The sequence below is a fragment of the Gopherus evgoodei genome, chromosome 15 (genome assembly GCF_007399415.2).
Source record: "Gopherus evgoodei ecotype Sinaloan lineage chromosome 15, rGopEvg1_v1.p, whole genome shotgun sequence".
Lineage (NCBI taxonomy): Eukaryota > Metazoa > Chordata > Testudines > Testudinidae > Gopherus > Gopherus evgoodei.
The window spans coordinates 11,506,903-11,523,376 of record NC_044336.1 but is presented as its reverse complement, the minus strand read 5'-3'; positions in this window follow the sequence as shown (position 1 = coordinate 11,523,376).

Sequence of the window (16,474 nt, the reverse complement as noted above, 5' to 3'; positions counted from 1 at the left end):
ATATTAAACCTGCAATAAGTCACATTTAAAATGTTAATTCGTAGAAGCTCACCATTTAGAGCATTTAATTAAATCCTTAAATAAACTGCATGGGCTCAGTACCAGATGGTTCTGCATTTTCATTGCAGCAGAGAGCCTTGAAGTCATTGAGGGAAGTAATATTGGAGGCATGGTGAAGATAACCAGGATATATAGTGTAATAAAATCTAATCTTGTTTCCAGCAGGGAAATTCAGTGTATGTACACAACCCAGGCTAAAATTGTAAGTTAATTACATTAACCCCAGTGTACTCTGGTATCTGAGCAGCCAGAGATGAAATTAGTCTTTTCCTATCATAAGATTCTTTTCAACTTCACTATATTAATTTTTAGCCAAATACTTACTCATAAGGAAAATTGAAGTTAATGTAACCAAAGACAAAGTAATGCAATCTTAATATTCTGAAGGGATTATGGAGGGCCGTGAAAATACACTTTGCAAATGTCACTCCTTAGAATGGATTTGTGGTGGGAAGTTGGGGAGAGAGAAAAATTATAGCTGTGATCCGCACCATGCTGGGATTTAATAAAAGTCATGATTTAAAAAATTCAGACCTGTGGGGAGGAAAAGGGTGTGGGGGAAAAGGTAAAGGCTTCTGTCTGGTGACCTAGATTCCCAGATAACACTTGGTCAGTTTGCATCTCTACCAGATGGGAGAGGAGTGAGATCTTTGCATTTCAGCTTGAAGTTCTGTACAACAGTTTGTGTCAGTTGTTTTACTCTGAGATTGCCCATCACTATCACAAGGAATGCTTGTTTTATCAGAGGCTTGAGACACACCTATTTTGCTCAATGAAGGGCTTCTAGAGTACACAAGTTCAAAAGTGCTGATTCCTCAGCACAGAGTTCAGAACTCTATAAACTGTCTTGGAAAGTTTTGTTTCAGAGCTTTCTGTTGAAAATGGACCATGATGCTGAGGTCAGCTTTTCAAAGGCCCTTTTCCAGTTACGCTCTTACTTTTGTCTCTTTTTAAACTCTCTGGCCGACATTTTCAAAAATGACTAGTAATTTTGAGTCCATCAGTTTCTGAATGCCCAACTTGACACCTTGAAGGAGCCTGATTTTCAGAAGGCAGACACTCACCGCTTTCAGAAAAACAAGGCTACTTTTAAGTGGCTGAAATTGGACATGGCTGAAATTGAGCACCTAACATCTCGGGTCACTTTTGAAAATTTAGGCACATCTTTCCATCACCACAGAATGTGTGTCACTCAAATGATTTAGTAAGAAGAAAAAGACCACTTGGCTCTTAACCTTCCAGTAAAATAACTCAACTTTCAAAAATGGAGATCCTTCTGATTGTGAAATCAAATACGGCAGGGAACCCGCTTTCCAGTCTCCTGCAGATTTGCACAACTGGCTTCTGCAAGAACCCAAATAAAGCCCAAAACAGAAGGAACTGCGTAAACCTCAGTAGAGTTAGATACTTCAATATTTGTATTTGTGTTTACATTTTCATTGTCATCTTTATTGCATAAAGCCGCCTAGATAGTGAGACCTAGTCCATTCAGGAACTGGAAGGTGCTTCAAGAAGACTAGATCTTTCCTGATTTAGGCTCCATAAATGACTGTGTGGGCAATTTAAAAAAAACAAAACAACATCCCTGGAAAAATGAAACAAATACAGGTGTTTTAAGTAAAAATAATAGATCTCACCTTCAGCTCTATTGGATACTCCTCTCCCATCATGGTGGGATTACAAAGGAAGTCACATTTTAATAGTTCGATCACTGACAGTAGAAGGCTCAGAAATCCAATTAATAGTTTGTGTGCAGCATGTTGCTCATTGTGTGAACTTTCAGGTTGCTGTGCTGAGCAGAATGAGGACAACTCTCTTTTAATACATGTTTTCTCCCTCTCTCTCCCTTCCAACTCCCCACTCTCCCCACCACCCCATTGTAGCTAAGCGCACAGAGATTCAGCCCTCCCTGTTCCCTCCACCATCCCATATCATTAATGCTCAGACTTGCCATTTGTGTGATATCTCTTTATCAAACACTCTGCCTAAGCCAGGATGTGGCCAGTCCTTGTAGTAGGGTGTATGTAAATGAAATTCTTCCCAGGAGGCCTTGCTGCAAGCTATTTGTGGTTCATAAGGAATTTGTGGTGGGGGATGGAGAGGGGGGACTTGTTACTTCAGTAATCACAAGCTCCTGAGTTCCCTTGAAATTGGAGAAGCAGCAATAATAATCCATCCTGCACTGTTCCTAGTGCTTTGAGTCACTCCATCAGAGGAACTTGCTTTGCATCTAAATTAGCTGTGACAAAGAGAGAGGAGAGATGATTTTTACATAATACAGGGATGGTAAGAAAACTGAAAACTTTCTTCCATCTGTCTCTGTCTCATATGAAACTGCATCAATCAGTGCCTTAAAAACACAGGAGTGCAGATGGAGGAGTGTGCAGATAATACAGCAATATACCTGCTGCTCATGAATATTTGATTCTGTAATTATTTGGGAGGGAAAATCCCATTCTGCCACATTTTAGCCTTTTACTCCCCTGACTCCTTTTTCCAGCACTATTGGCTGTGATTGCACTGTAGACGTTTTAGAGGGGTTACTTTTGGAGGAGTCAGGGACAGGGAAAGGAAAGTGTGTGTGAGAGAATGGAGGGAGAAGCATCTGTAAGATTTTTAGAAATGAATGAAAAAGCAGTCACCATGAACTGGTTATTAGAGCTTCGGCAGATTTGACCGTTAAGCACAGCAGTAGTTCAGTTGAGAAGTAAATCCAGGCCCTGTCCACATGGGATCATAAACGATGCCAAAATGTCATTTTTTGCAAGAGAGAGATGTATTTGATCTGGCATCCTGGACAAATTCTTATTTGGGTAATCCAGGGGTCAGCAACCTTTCAGAAGTGATGTGCTGAGTCTTCATTTATTCACTCTGATTTAAGGTTTTGTGTGCCGATAATACATTTTAAACTTTTTAGAAGGTCTCTTTCTATACGTCTATAATATATAACTACACTATTGTTGTATGTAAAGTAAATATGATTTTTAAAATGTTTAAGAAGCTTCATTTAAAATTAAAATAAAATGCAAAGCCCCCCGGACCGGTACGCAGGACCCAGGCAGTGTGAGTGCCACTGAAAATCAGCTCGCGTGCCGCCTTCGGCACCCGTGCCATAGGTTGTCTAACCCTGGGGTAATCCATTCACGTACATTTTTCATTAATTTGTTTCTATGTTATTCCTCTTCATTTCTTTTCTGGAACTGCTGGCTGGATAGCATTTCAGGATACCATTGCCATTGTTCTTTCCTTCCCTTCCTGGGTTCACCTTCCTGAAAAATGTGTTCTGTTGTACCAATAAACATTACTAACAGCAAGACTGGAATAGTCCTTCAAAGGAACTGGTGGAAACCCCATAATTTGGGATGTCTAAGACTGAATTAGACAAAGTACTTGATAGTCCAGTTCTGCAGCGGCAGACAGGGCCAGGTCTAGGTTTTTTGCCGTCCCTAGCAAAAAAAATGTGGCCACCCACCGGGCTCATGTGGTCCTTGCAGGTCGGACCAAGTCACGCTGCTGGGGAGCTACCCAGCCTGGCTCTTGCTTCCGAGTAGCCAGAGGGGCCTGGAGCTGCGTGGGAGACACCGACCAGCTCTGCTTCCTGTCTCTCCTTCCCCGCGAGCACGCCTGAGGCTTGGCGCTGCCCTCCGGAGCTGGGCATCGCAGCCCCATGCCGGCAGGAGCAAGCAGCGGGTGTTGGTGGTGGGGAGAGAGGAGGTTGCCTGGTCTCTCCAGCCAGGGCACAATCACCTCCGCTCCCCCAGTGCCAATCCAGTCTGAAATGGCTGTAGCAGCCCTGTCCACAGTCCCACGTCTTGCTATGCAGCGTGGGGAGGGGAGGAGACTCTGAGAGCATGGCTGCGGCCTGGCTCCCACACTGGCCTAGGGCCCCTGTTGCTGGAGGGGCAACAGACCCCAGGGAGCCTGGCTTGGGGCAGCCTCAGCAACACCCCAGAGTCCCAGGCGGTCACCCACGGCGTGGCCGGGGACAGAGCCAGCCGGGCAGGAGGCACCGACTGTAGCTGTCACACAGAGCGAGCTGGGTTGGCTGTGGGGTTCGGCTGCCGGGGCCCGGGGCAGAGCAGCCAGCGGCTCGTAATCACAGGGCAGCATGCCCGGGCCTCCCGCTCTTTGGGACCCCCGCGAGTCAGCCGCAGACTCAGCCTGTGCAGCTGCACGAGTTCGGCTCAGCCTGCGCTGACACTCCCCTTCCCAGGCAGGAGGCGGTGCAGGGGGGAGGAGGAGGCTGCAGCCGGTGCTGGAGAAGCGGCCCGCCTGGCTGCCATGTTCAACCGCCACCCCCTGCACTCCGCCACCGGGGCAGGGCTGCGCTACTGGCTCCTGCCTGAGGGGGGCTGGCCGCTGCCCGTGGGAGAGCGGTAGGGACATGCTCCCCATTGAGCCGGCTCCCCCTACCCTGATGCACAGCCCCGGCCGCACCTGGTCAGAGAACAACAGGGCGGTCAGCATCCAGCCCAGGACACTGCCTCAGGTCAGAGCTGGGGTCCCAGAATTATGCTGCCCCTGGTAATTTGCCACCCCAAGCACCTGCTTGATTTGCTGGTGCCTAGAGCCGCCCATAGCAGCAGGCTATAGAAAATATGATCCAATAGGTCTTTCTAACTTCCATTTCTTTAGAGGGGCCCCAAAGAAAAAAAGTTTATTGGAATTCCCACAAATTTTGGTTCAGATAAAATGTAACCTAGATCCAAATTGCTGCAGGTTTGCCAAAGCCAGACTCTGACCTCCTCAACCCATTCCAGTTTATGTCTGTGATGCTGGTATTCCCCTCTCAGAACTGGCATTCGGGATCCTGAGTTCCAGTACAATATCCTAACATTTTTGTTCTTTTGTATTCATCCACGAAAGCTCATGCTCCAAAACGTCTGTTAGTCTATAAGGTGCCACAGGATTCTTTTCTATTTTTGTTCTTGTTTGCTTGTAAAGCAATTCTTTCGTGGGATGGGCTTTGCTGGCAGAATGAATCGCATAAAACATGAATTGCCCCTGTGTCAAAGTATGTGAAACTTAAGTGCATCAGAACCTGTTGCTGGATTCTGCCTGAGGCAAGCATTTGATTTTTGTAGTTTCCTTGGGTTCCTTCTTTAAGGACCTCTACCCTGATTATCCACAGGACTTGGGGGATGTCTGAAACATTCAGCTGAGTATTTCACATGTCCCCCAGGTCATATGGATAATCAGAATTGGGACCCTCAAAGAATGAATCAGATAACTGGAGGGGTTGGCAAACTTAGTAACTCCCCACCTGCAGAGCACCATCTCTGGTAAGCACATGAAGTAACATTGACTGGAAGGAGCTACTTTAAGCCTTCCTTAGAGAGAAGGTCACTGTAATGTGACCACAGGGCAGGAATCAGATTGGAGAAAAATGGTGGTGATGCCGCACTCCCAAAATAAGCTCTACCCATGGGAGTCATTGCAATGAGGTGTTGCACACAGTAGAATGTGCAGATGTTAAAAATATGACTGTGTGCACGGCTTAGCTCCACTGCATTCCTTGAGCTTTGCTCCTCCTCAGCAGAGACTGAACATGCCCACTGGCTCTGCTAGGCTCTATAGGCTTGACTCCATATTGAGCAAGGGGGAAGTTAAGGAGTGATGGCATCTCCCAAATGCCTCCCACTTGCGGCACCAACATGGGCTGTCACTCACTGTAAACCATGGAAATCTGTGACTCTTCCGCTCCTTTTTACGTGAGAAATTAAATAACTAACACTGCTGACACTTAAATGATCATCACAGGATCTCTGAGTTAACCCCTCACTGAGATGAATGGGGCACTTCAGCTCTCCAAGCTTTTATCTCAGGATCTCTGCAGATTCATCGCTACATCAGTTAACCAGGTAATATGTCTGAGGTTTTCTTTGCAACCATAACACCTAGAGACTTACTTTTTAAAAATATGCTTCAGAAAGGTGTGGTGCATACATGTTTACAGACTATTTCCAAGCCTGGACATGGGGCAAAGTGACTGAGGAAAGCATTTGGTGGCTGAGGATCCTGGAGGACTCTCTTCTCACTTCTTTTCTGCTCGAAGAGAAATGATGGATTTATTCTTACTATAGACAGCTGTCTTTAAATTGTAAATCGGAAAGTACAGGACCTGGGGAAGTGCCTGATCTTTGGTTTTGGTTAATCAGAGTTCACTGTATACCAGAGTTTTGTTGCAAACACTTCTTAATGGCAGGACACTCAAGAGACCAGCAGCTCCGGCCCCGCCTGGCTGCACCTGACATTGTCTTCCTCCCCACATTCACATCTCCAGCTTACTGTGTGCTCATCTTAACTGTCTTGCTATCTGTTGTTCTGTATCCTGCGGCTGGTGCTCTGATTGCTGCTGCTTGATGGTTAGCTGGTGCTGTAGGGATACGAAAACAATAAGGGGGAAAATAGCCCCAGAATAGATGTTTCTGTTACCGAGTAGGCCCTGGCAACATAACCCTCATGTTGAGATTGCTCTCCAAACATCCTCCCTCTTCAAAGGGGGTGTTTTCAGAGTGTTTGAGATGTTGTAGACTGGGCAGAGGAAGCACATGTGCATGCTGGTTATAGACTTGTACTGGAAAATAGAAGGGTAGGGAATGTCAGTGCAGCTGGGCTGTCCCTGGTGTGATATTATTCCACACCATCTCTGGCTGGTTTCGATCCAGCCCTCTTAGCCCCCCAGTCTCTCATGGTGAGCCATGTCGTCTTTTCCAGGTTTCCTTTCCTTTCCATGTTGTGTGTGTGAATGTGCCACAAAGCAGCATGCCAGCGAGTCAGACAAGATACTATAACTGCCATTTACTGTGCTGGCTGCAGTCCTGAAGAGCTGGCAGACTCCCCATTTTTAGCACAATTTTTAAGTGTCAAAGCTGTATAGAAGGTTATGCAGCAATGGTGTCTCAATGGTGAAGCGCTGGTTAACATTTATTGTGTATTTAGCTATGCCTTTTACAGCTCTACTTGACCTACTCATCAGCAGTGCTATTCATTCACCCAATTGAAAGTAACATGTTCTAGCAGCGTGTGTACTCCTGCAGTTTATACTGAGAATGGAGTGTTAACAGCTGAACTACTTCCATGTCCTTTGTGAAGTTTTTGGAAGTTCATTGGCCAGCACTTACCTGCAATTTCATCTGTCTCTTTGACTCCAGCAATTATGTTTGTCATTCCCTCTGCTGGTCTCTGCTTACTCTCATCCCTACTACTTCTTTCTGCTGTATTACATTGCAGGCCAGATTATAGTCAAAGCCTCTTTCATTTCTCCAGGGCTAGCTGGGCAGTGATTTATGACTGTCTTTAATTCAACAGAGCTTAGATGGGGAGAATTCTGTCCTCCTCTTGATGCTCAGAAGTAACTCCCAGTATTTATTTCGATGTGTTTATAAAGTCTCCTGAGCTGTCAGTGCTTAGATAGTTATTTAGGGTTTGCAGAATGTGGAGATAAGCATCCAAAACAAACTATGATTTGCAAGCAAAATAATTCCAACTCCCAAGGTTGTAGGAGGCCAAATAAAGAAGCTCCCACATCACTCACCAAGTCCCTATACAGCTGCTTCCCAAAAGCCCCTGGACAAAGGAATGCACATTGAGGCATGACTTGAGAGGAACCAAATCCGGGCTTTGTTGGACTCAGGATGGGAGTAGGGGCTGAGTGTTATGGTGGATGAGATTAATGTATAGGGAATGCAGTGTTGCAAGCCTCAAAAATTCAAAAATCAAGAGTCAAACTAAAAAAAACACACATGGATTTTAAAAAGAAAATTAATGTTTTTGGGCTGTGTTCTGTTTTTTTTCAGTGTGTGTGACTATTATTGAAACACAATTTTGGCCACCAGATCTCTATATCAATTAATTTTGTGCTCAACCCCCCACCCATCAATTCTGCACCTTATGCCCCAAATCAATTAGCCTTGTGCACCACTCCACCAACTCCACCCAGTCAGACACACAACAATCATCTGTTGGAAAAATACAAAATGTCCGATAAATTCTTGGAATATCTTGGGGATAGATCTTCTTTCAGAAGGAAGGAAGTAACTGGGAGGTGGGGGCAGCCATTTTAGTCTTGATTCTGACTAATGGGTGCATTCTTTGTGAATTTGAAGGTGGCAGGGAGCTTGGGTAAAAGTGATTATGAAATGGTAGATGTCCTGATTCCAAGGAAAGGAAGGAGTTAGAGCAGAAGAATAAGGACAATGGACTTCACAGAAAAAGCTGACTTTATCAAACTCAGACAACTGGTAGGTTACTTCCCAGGGGACGAAAATCTAAGGGAAAAAGAGAGTTTAGGAGAGTTGGCTGTTTCTCAAGGAGACAGTGTTAAAGGAACAATAGCAAACAATCCTGATGCAAAAGGAAGAATTCTATGAGGCTAATATGACTGCACCAGGAGCGCTTTACCTGAAAATCAAAAAGGAGTCCTACAAAAAGTGGAAACATGAACAAATTGCTAAGGATGAGTACAAAAGAACAGTGCAAGCACTTAGGGACAAAATCAGAAAGGCTAAGTCACAAAATGAACGAGATTCAGCAAGGGATATAAAAGGCAATAAGAAAAGGTTCTTTAAATACATTAGGAGAGAGAGAAAGACGAAGGTCCCCTTCTCAGTGGTGAAGGAGCGCTAATAACTGATGACCTCAAGAAGGCTGAGATGTTTGTGGTGTGTGTTTTGCTTCAGTCTTCACTAAAAGGATTAATAATGACTAGGTGCTAGGCAGAGTTAATGGTAACAAGGGGGAAGGAACACAAGCCAGAATAAGGACAGAACATATTTAAAAATATTTAGAAAAGTTAGATATAGGCAAGTTGGCAGGGCCTCATTAAATTCACTCTAGGGTACATAAGGAACTAGCTGACGCAATCTCAGAACCATTACTGATGATCTTTGAGAACATATGGAGGATGCTTGAGGTTCCAAAGGACTGCAGAAGGATAAACTCAGTACCTGGTTTTAAAAAAGAGGACCAAGGGAATTATAGACTAATAAACCTAACTTCAATACCTGCAAAGATACTAGAACAAATTATTAAAGAATCAATTTGTAAGCACCTAGAGGGATAATAGGGTTATAAGGAATAGCCAACATGTATTTGTCAAGAACGAATCATGCTAGATCAATGTAATTGTCTTCTTTGATAGGGTTACTGGCCTAGTGGATGGGGGGAAGCCGTAGACATGATGTACCTTGATTTTAGTAAGGCTTTTGACAAAGTCCCTAATGACATTTTCATAAGTAAACTAGGGAAATGTGGAGCAGATGAAATTACTAGTAGATGCATGGTTGAAAGACCATACTCAAAGAGCAGATATGGTTCCTTGTCAAATTGGAGGGACATATTTACTGGGTTCCTGCAGGGATATGTCTTGGGTCTGGTACTATTCAGTTTTCAAGTACACAAAAGGTTTTTACAAGGAAGAGAATGAAAAATTGTTTAAATTAATCTCTGAGGATAGGACAAGAAGCAATGGTCTTAAATTGAAGCTATGGAGGTTTAGGCTGGACTTTGGACATTAGGAAAAACTTCCTAACTGTCAGGGTAGTTAAGCATTGGAACAAATTGCCTAGAGAGGTTGTGAAATCACCATCATTTGAGGTTTTTAAGAACAGGTTAGACAAACACCTGCCAAGAATGGTCTAGTTATTACATAATCCTGCCTTGAGTGCAGGGGACTGGACTAGATTACTTATTGAGGTCCCTTCCAGTCTGACACTTCTGTGATTATATTCAGCATTTTTTATTAATGGCTTGATAATGGAGTGGAGAATATGCTTATAAAATTTGAGGATGGCACCAAGCTGGGAAGTATTGCAAGTCCTTTGGAGATCAGGACTGGAATTCAAAACAACCTAGACAAATTGGAGAACTAGTCTGAAATCAACAAGATGAAATTCGATAAAGACAAAGTGCAAAGTACTTCCCTTAGGAAGGAAAAGTAAAATGCAAAACTACAAAATGGGGAATAACTGGCTAGGCGGTAGAACTGCTGAAAAGGATCTGCGAATTATAGTGGGGCTTAATCTGCAGCAAGGGAGATTTAAATTAGATATTAGGAAAAGATGTCTGTCTATAAGGGTAGCTAAACTCTGGAATAGGCTTCCGAGAGAAGTTGTGGAATCCCTGTCACTGGAGGTTGGACAAACATCCACCAGTGATGGTCTAGGTTTACTTGGTCCTCCCTCAGTGCAGGGGACTGAACTAGATGGCCTCTCGAGTTCCCGTGCTGATATAGGTGCTGGAACTAGTGGTGCTGGGGGTGCTGCTGCACCCCCTGGCTTGAAGTGGTTTCCCTTATATGCAGGGTTTACAGTTTGCTTCAATGGCTGTCAGCACCCCCACTATACAAATTGTTCCAGCACCCCTGCCCATCCAACCCTAAATTTCTGATTCTATGAATTCTGCACCCCATTACCCCCAGCCCCACATCTAGCTTTTGTCTCCCTACACACCTCTGCTTCTCATGCAGTTTCAGGGGTTCTTCACAGACAGCCCCTTTCCAGACTTTTAAGGGCTTTTCATACCCCTTTCCCAGTCTCTACGGAGTATTCAGATTAAAACAGGGCCCTCTTCTCCCCCTTCCCAGGCCTGGTGTTGCAGCTGAGCAGAGATTTTTTTTCTCTTGGACAATCCTTAAAATCTCCTTTGGTATGTCAAACAAAAGGCTGCAGCAAACCCTGCTTCCAGGATGGAGCAGATGGCAAGAATTGAGTTGCAACGGATGCAAGCAAGGAGGGGAGATGAGAACTACCTCCAGTGCTCCCAGCCCATAGTTACTGATGATAGTTTTTTCTAGCAAATACTTAAAAACCCAATGGCATATATAACTATCACAGCTAGATGGGATTTTCAGAAGCACTCAGTGTTGGCCTAACTTGTCCCTCACTGAAGTCAATAGTAGAACTCCCAGTGGGAGCAGGGTTCAGCCAGTGCTGAGTGCTTCTGAAAACCGCATCTATCATGAACAGGTGACTCTCACTCTGGCACGGTGTAGAGGTTGTATACACAAAACACAAGGTTGCACTGAAGTATTTATATGGTGCTTTCTGCTAGTGCACATTTGCCGCTTTGATGATGTCCCTTTCTCTCCCAACCCAGCCATGTTTTTCCTAAAGAAAGCAGTTGCTGAATGATGGGTAGATTTGTGTGCAGCTAACTTTCCCTTGAGTAGTTGCGGGAATGTAGTCGGGGCAGTTTTGTTCACCACAGTCAACAAGAGGATCCCTAAAATAGTAGCAACTGTACCATGGGGAATGTCATAAGCTGAACTGAAAAGTGGAAAAAATAATATATTTTTCTGATCGCTTTGTAATTTACATGCTCCTTTTCAGATGAGCTCGAAAATCAAGATCGTCCTCATTTCTGGTCATTAAGTATCTTATGGTATCTTTCATAAAAGCAGTGTCCTAGTGAAATCCTAACTCAGTTAACTATATTTTACTTTTCTAAATTCTCCCTACTCTACTTCCTTTGTACTAAATTAGAATGTAGTGTTGCTATGTGCTCTTGAAAAGCAGCCCCAGAGGTGGCTGCATTTCAGTGTTGGATGAAGTATACAGTAAATAGTTAGTACATCAGCTTGTTGTGTTCGCAAAGGGATTTTGGCAATGAAAAGTGCTATAGAAATGTATATTGTCTTATTAGATACGTGTCTAAAATGGAATTAAGTGTCTTATTCTGGTCAGGATACAACTGAGTTCATCTTTGGCTGGAGAAATTGTCTAAAGCCTCATAAGAACATAAGAACGGCCCTACTGGTTCAGACCAAAGGTCCATCTAGCCCAATATCCTGTCTACCAACAATGGCCAATGCCGGGTTCCCAGAGGGAATGAACAGAACAGGTAATCATCAAGTGATCCATCCCCTGTTTCTCATTCCCAGCTTCTGGCCCACAGAGGCTAGGGGCACCATTCCTGCCCATCCTGGCTAATAGGCATTGATGGACCTATCCTCCATGAATTTATCTAGTTCTATTTTGAACCATGTTATGGTCTTGGCCTTCACAGCATCATCTGGCAAGGACTTCCACCGGTTGCCTCATCCTGCAAAACCTCACTGACTTGAATAATCCTTCAGACTTCCCTTGCTACTTCCTTTACTCAGGTGGGAAAGATGATATAGCTACTAGATCTCAGTGGCTGTGAGCTCCAAGGGCTTTTCTCAGAGTGTTGTGGACATCGGGCACTGGGATCTGTAACGAACAATGACACTGGCCAGACACTGGCTCAGCCGAGGCAAAAAAATGCAAATGGAGCCTTTTTTGAGCTTCCCCAAAGGTGCAGAGAACTTTTTTCTAGTGAAGTTATTTTTCATTTCTGAATGCAAGTAAAGGCATTTACACTGCTGTATTATCATCATCGTCGCAGTAGCTCCCTAGCAGTCCCAATCATGGACCAGGACTCCTTTGCGCAAGGTGCTATTCAATTGCAGTGTGTTACGTTTTTCAGCGGGGCCACCAGTGACACAATCCTAGTAGACTCAGAACCACCCACAATGGAACTAAACAAACCACGAGAGATGCTGCTCTTATAATATTCCTGGACCAACCAGAATCGGAAGGCACCGTGACTCCCCTTCATGAAGCTGTGCACTGGGAGCTAGATCACATCTCCCAGAGCCACATGTGGAGTGGATCCATCATACGTGGATATGCCTCTACAAGTGCAGAAGAGGCACCACTCCTTTGGCCAAGAACCTACTGGAGAGCCCTCAGGCAGGGGTGATAGAAGAAGATGATCAAAATGAATGGCCCAGTAAAGTTTCCCCCAATCAAGGACATGATGAATTTGTCCATAAGTGAGTAGATATTCAATACTGCGGCCTACACCCTTAGAACTTACGTAACTGTGTAACCTTACTATAACCTACATCCTCCCTTTCCCTCCTCTCTCCCACTTGATCTTCTTGAGTTTCTGTTGCTCTTGTTCATTGATTTCTACTTAAATTAGGTTATAAGTTACTTGGTGCAGGGGCCATGCAAAACACATAGTGCAGCTGGTTCTCTGTATAAACAATAAATTCTCCTGCTTATGGGAATGATGTGGAGAACGAACATTTCAGCCAGCAACAGAGCTCTGCATGTGGGCAGTTGCTTTTGGAGTTACTGAGCTCCATCTGACTACACAGCTTCAGAGGGCGTGTGTATTGCAGTCCCATCAATGTAACTGATTGATTACATGTTTTAAATGATTTAATTCTGCAAACCCAGACGTTTTCATACTTCACACAGAAGGGGGAGAAAAACCCTGAATAGACTGGAGGAAAGTCCCACAAATTTCTATTAAATTAATTTCAAGAAATAAAAGAAGAGTCATACCAGGCTGCTGCAGAGAGATGGTAGTGATGAGTATAAGGTAGTAGCATTAGCCCAGATCCTCGGAAATACCTAAGCTCTAACTTCCATGGAAAACCGTGGAAGTTAGGGGCCTAAATACTCTTCAAGGTCTGAGTCATACAGCCTTTGCCTTGAGGTCATTGTTCAAATCCAGCACTGGTCCATAGTGAATGAAGGATGTTACCATCTGCTGATTACTTAACTGACTATATGAAATTAGCTTGTTTAGACTTGAAGCATCATCCAGAGCTCTGAGTGTCCATCCTCATGCAGAGGCCATGCTAATTTTCTGTCTCCTTCCAATTTTAGTACCTGTGCTGTCAACTGGAGCCCAAAAGGTTGGCCACTGCAATACCATCTTGTGGAAAAGGTGGTGCCACATCCTCTGCTTTTCTGAAAAGGAGACAAGTGAACATTACAATTTTGCCTTTACAGTCCCCACCAAAGACAGGCAGAAGGAACCTCAAAGGACAGTTCACGTAACAGTGAAGCACTTGCTTCTGTTGCTGCCAAGCTGTGTCAGCACTGGGTGGAAACTCAAGTCCTGTATGGGACTTGAAGATGCCAGTTTTTGTTCTCGAGGCTAAGACACAGCTAAGTGGGACAGGCTCAGGCTAGTTCAGTTTCCCAGGGGGATTGGTATCCACAGCACAAAAGCACTGCAGCACTTGGCACTAGAATTGTGTCCTTTGCTGGCCTCCTCAGCAAACAGAGTGAATGGGTGCAGATGCTGAATTACCTTCTGACTCTGTGGAGATAATCTCTCAAGGCAAGGCTGAGACATGGCAAAGGGCAGCAACTGGGAGTGAGGAGAGGCAAAACCAATTCTGGTGGGGGGGATGGCTTCATTTGTACCTGTTCTCTGGATAAACAGGGGACTTTGTGCTGTCAATCATGCTTGTTTCAGAAGCAGTTCTAAAAGAAATATATATTTTTTTTAAATCCCGAAATACCTGTAAGTTATTGTCTAATATAATAAGCCCTTGCATGGGATTTGTCAGCCTGTGTCAAACGCAACCCTTTAATAGCAGGATTGCATTGCATATGCATTAATTTAGGTTCCAGGGAGTGACCCACTCATCCCAGTGACACTCGGAAGTGAAGACTTCATGACACTTTTGTCAAGCACAGCTTGGTTCTGGTAGCTTCTCCCACCTTTGACTAATTGCTGACCTGACATCTTTCTGATAGTGACCTTGTTTCAGCTAGTAATTCAAATATCTCTGTGTCAGAAATAATAAGTGCCACAGTGAGATGAACAAGCAGAGCTTAAGTTGAGCACAGATTAATGGGGTTTTAATATTCCTAATTTAATCACTCCTTTCTGTCTGAATGTGTGCAACATGATGTAGAAGCTAATTATTTTTTTAACCATGATGGGGAATCTTTCCTAATCATTTTTATATTTAACATGAATGAAGGGAGGGCAGTGATTAATGAGGGAATAAATCTTACGAAACAGAAGCAAGCACGTGATCGGTTAAAAATGCGGCTGCTTGATTCTCCCCTTGCTGCAAATACTTAACCAACTGCACCTTTTCAATTCAAATGGCAAGCTGTTTTGAGCCTGAAAAAAGGACTGAAACTAGGCTTATCCCCAAGATATGGTCCCACCAAAATCTCTGTGTGTGAACATCTTTGTGGCAAATACACAGTTAGTTTTTCTTTTTCTCTTTAAAAAACAGGCTCACAAATAGATAGGTGAATGGGTGGATAGATGTCTTTTGAAACATTTGTTCTTGACAAGGTGTTTGGAATTGCAGATGAGAAGCAAACCGGCTCTGAGCATCTGTCTGTCGCTCCAAATGCAGTAAACTACCCTACATTCCCATTGTGCTAAGGTGGTGAGATAAAGCCAGGCAACACAAAGCTTAAATGAACACTTGAGATATTTGATCTCTTCTAAAGTCCTTTTTTAAACATTTTTTTCTTTTCCTCCCTTCATTGGAGAATGTCCCTCTCCTCTGTATATGTCCTCAAGTTTGTTACTGTAGGGTTTGTGAGCTGTGGGTTGTTGTTGTTGAATGGCTCATGAGTTCTGTGCTGCACAGTAAAGATTGTGGGCGGTGAATTGCTACTGAAGGTTAGTGCTTTGTTGTTGTAGGTTCGTCTATAAATGCGGGGTTGCATCCACGGGTTTGTTAGTGTAGGGCTGCTTGCGCATGTTGGTTTGTTTTGTTTATAGACTAACAGACGTTTTGGAGCATGAGCTTTCGTGGGTGAATACCCACTTCATCAGATGCAAAGGTCAAAGGTCAAAGAAGTGCACCTGGCACTTTGAAGCAGAAGGGAACGAGATTTATGGCATGTCTTTGATCCTGTGGGAGCTCTTTCCACAGTCTGGGACCATCCCCCAAGAAAGACAAGCTTTATCCATATGGTAGAAAGCTCCATTGTGCTCCAGTCCTCACCCCGGACCTTTGTGATCTTTTATATATCACGAGCCCATACCCTTGAATGCCTCAAAGACAAAGGCTGCAACTTTAATTTTGCTCCATAGTCTACGGAAAGCTAAGGTAGAGAGCAGAGAACAGGTTTGATGTGCATGTGCTCACCATAGCCTGCTTTGTGGAGGAGCCGGACTGCTGCCTTCTGTGCTAGTTGGGAGTTTCCTGCTCTAGAACATTAGGAGAATGAGATAATAGAAATTAATTGGCATATGCAGCAGTAGTTAATGAAGAGGGAAACTACTCAATTTGTGTGACACCTTTGTGTGAACCAATGCCAGAAACCCAGCCCTTGGGAGGAACCCTGCAATAACAATCCACTATGCATAGCGAAAGCCTTCTGCAACCATCAGTCTGTGCAGCACTCTGCTCATGATCAACCCTGCAAATGAAAAAGTTGCTTGGGGTCAAATCTAGGTTGTCACCACTTCAGAGGCAGCAGAGGCTGTAGTCCAGCCTGGTGGTGACAAAAACATGTATGACTGAGTCCAGATTCTGTAGGATGGGATGTGGCCTCCAGGCCAGTTGTAGATGACAGAGTGCATTACTTGCAGATGCTGCTATTGAGAGCTCAACATCAGCAAGGAATTCAGGCACCTCCTACACTGTCGACTCAGTTGACCAGCTGTGGTT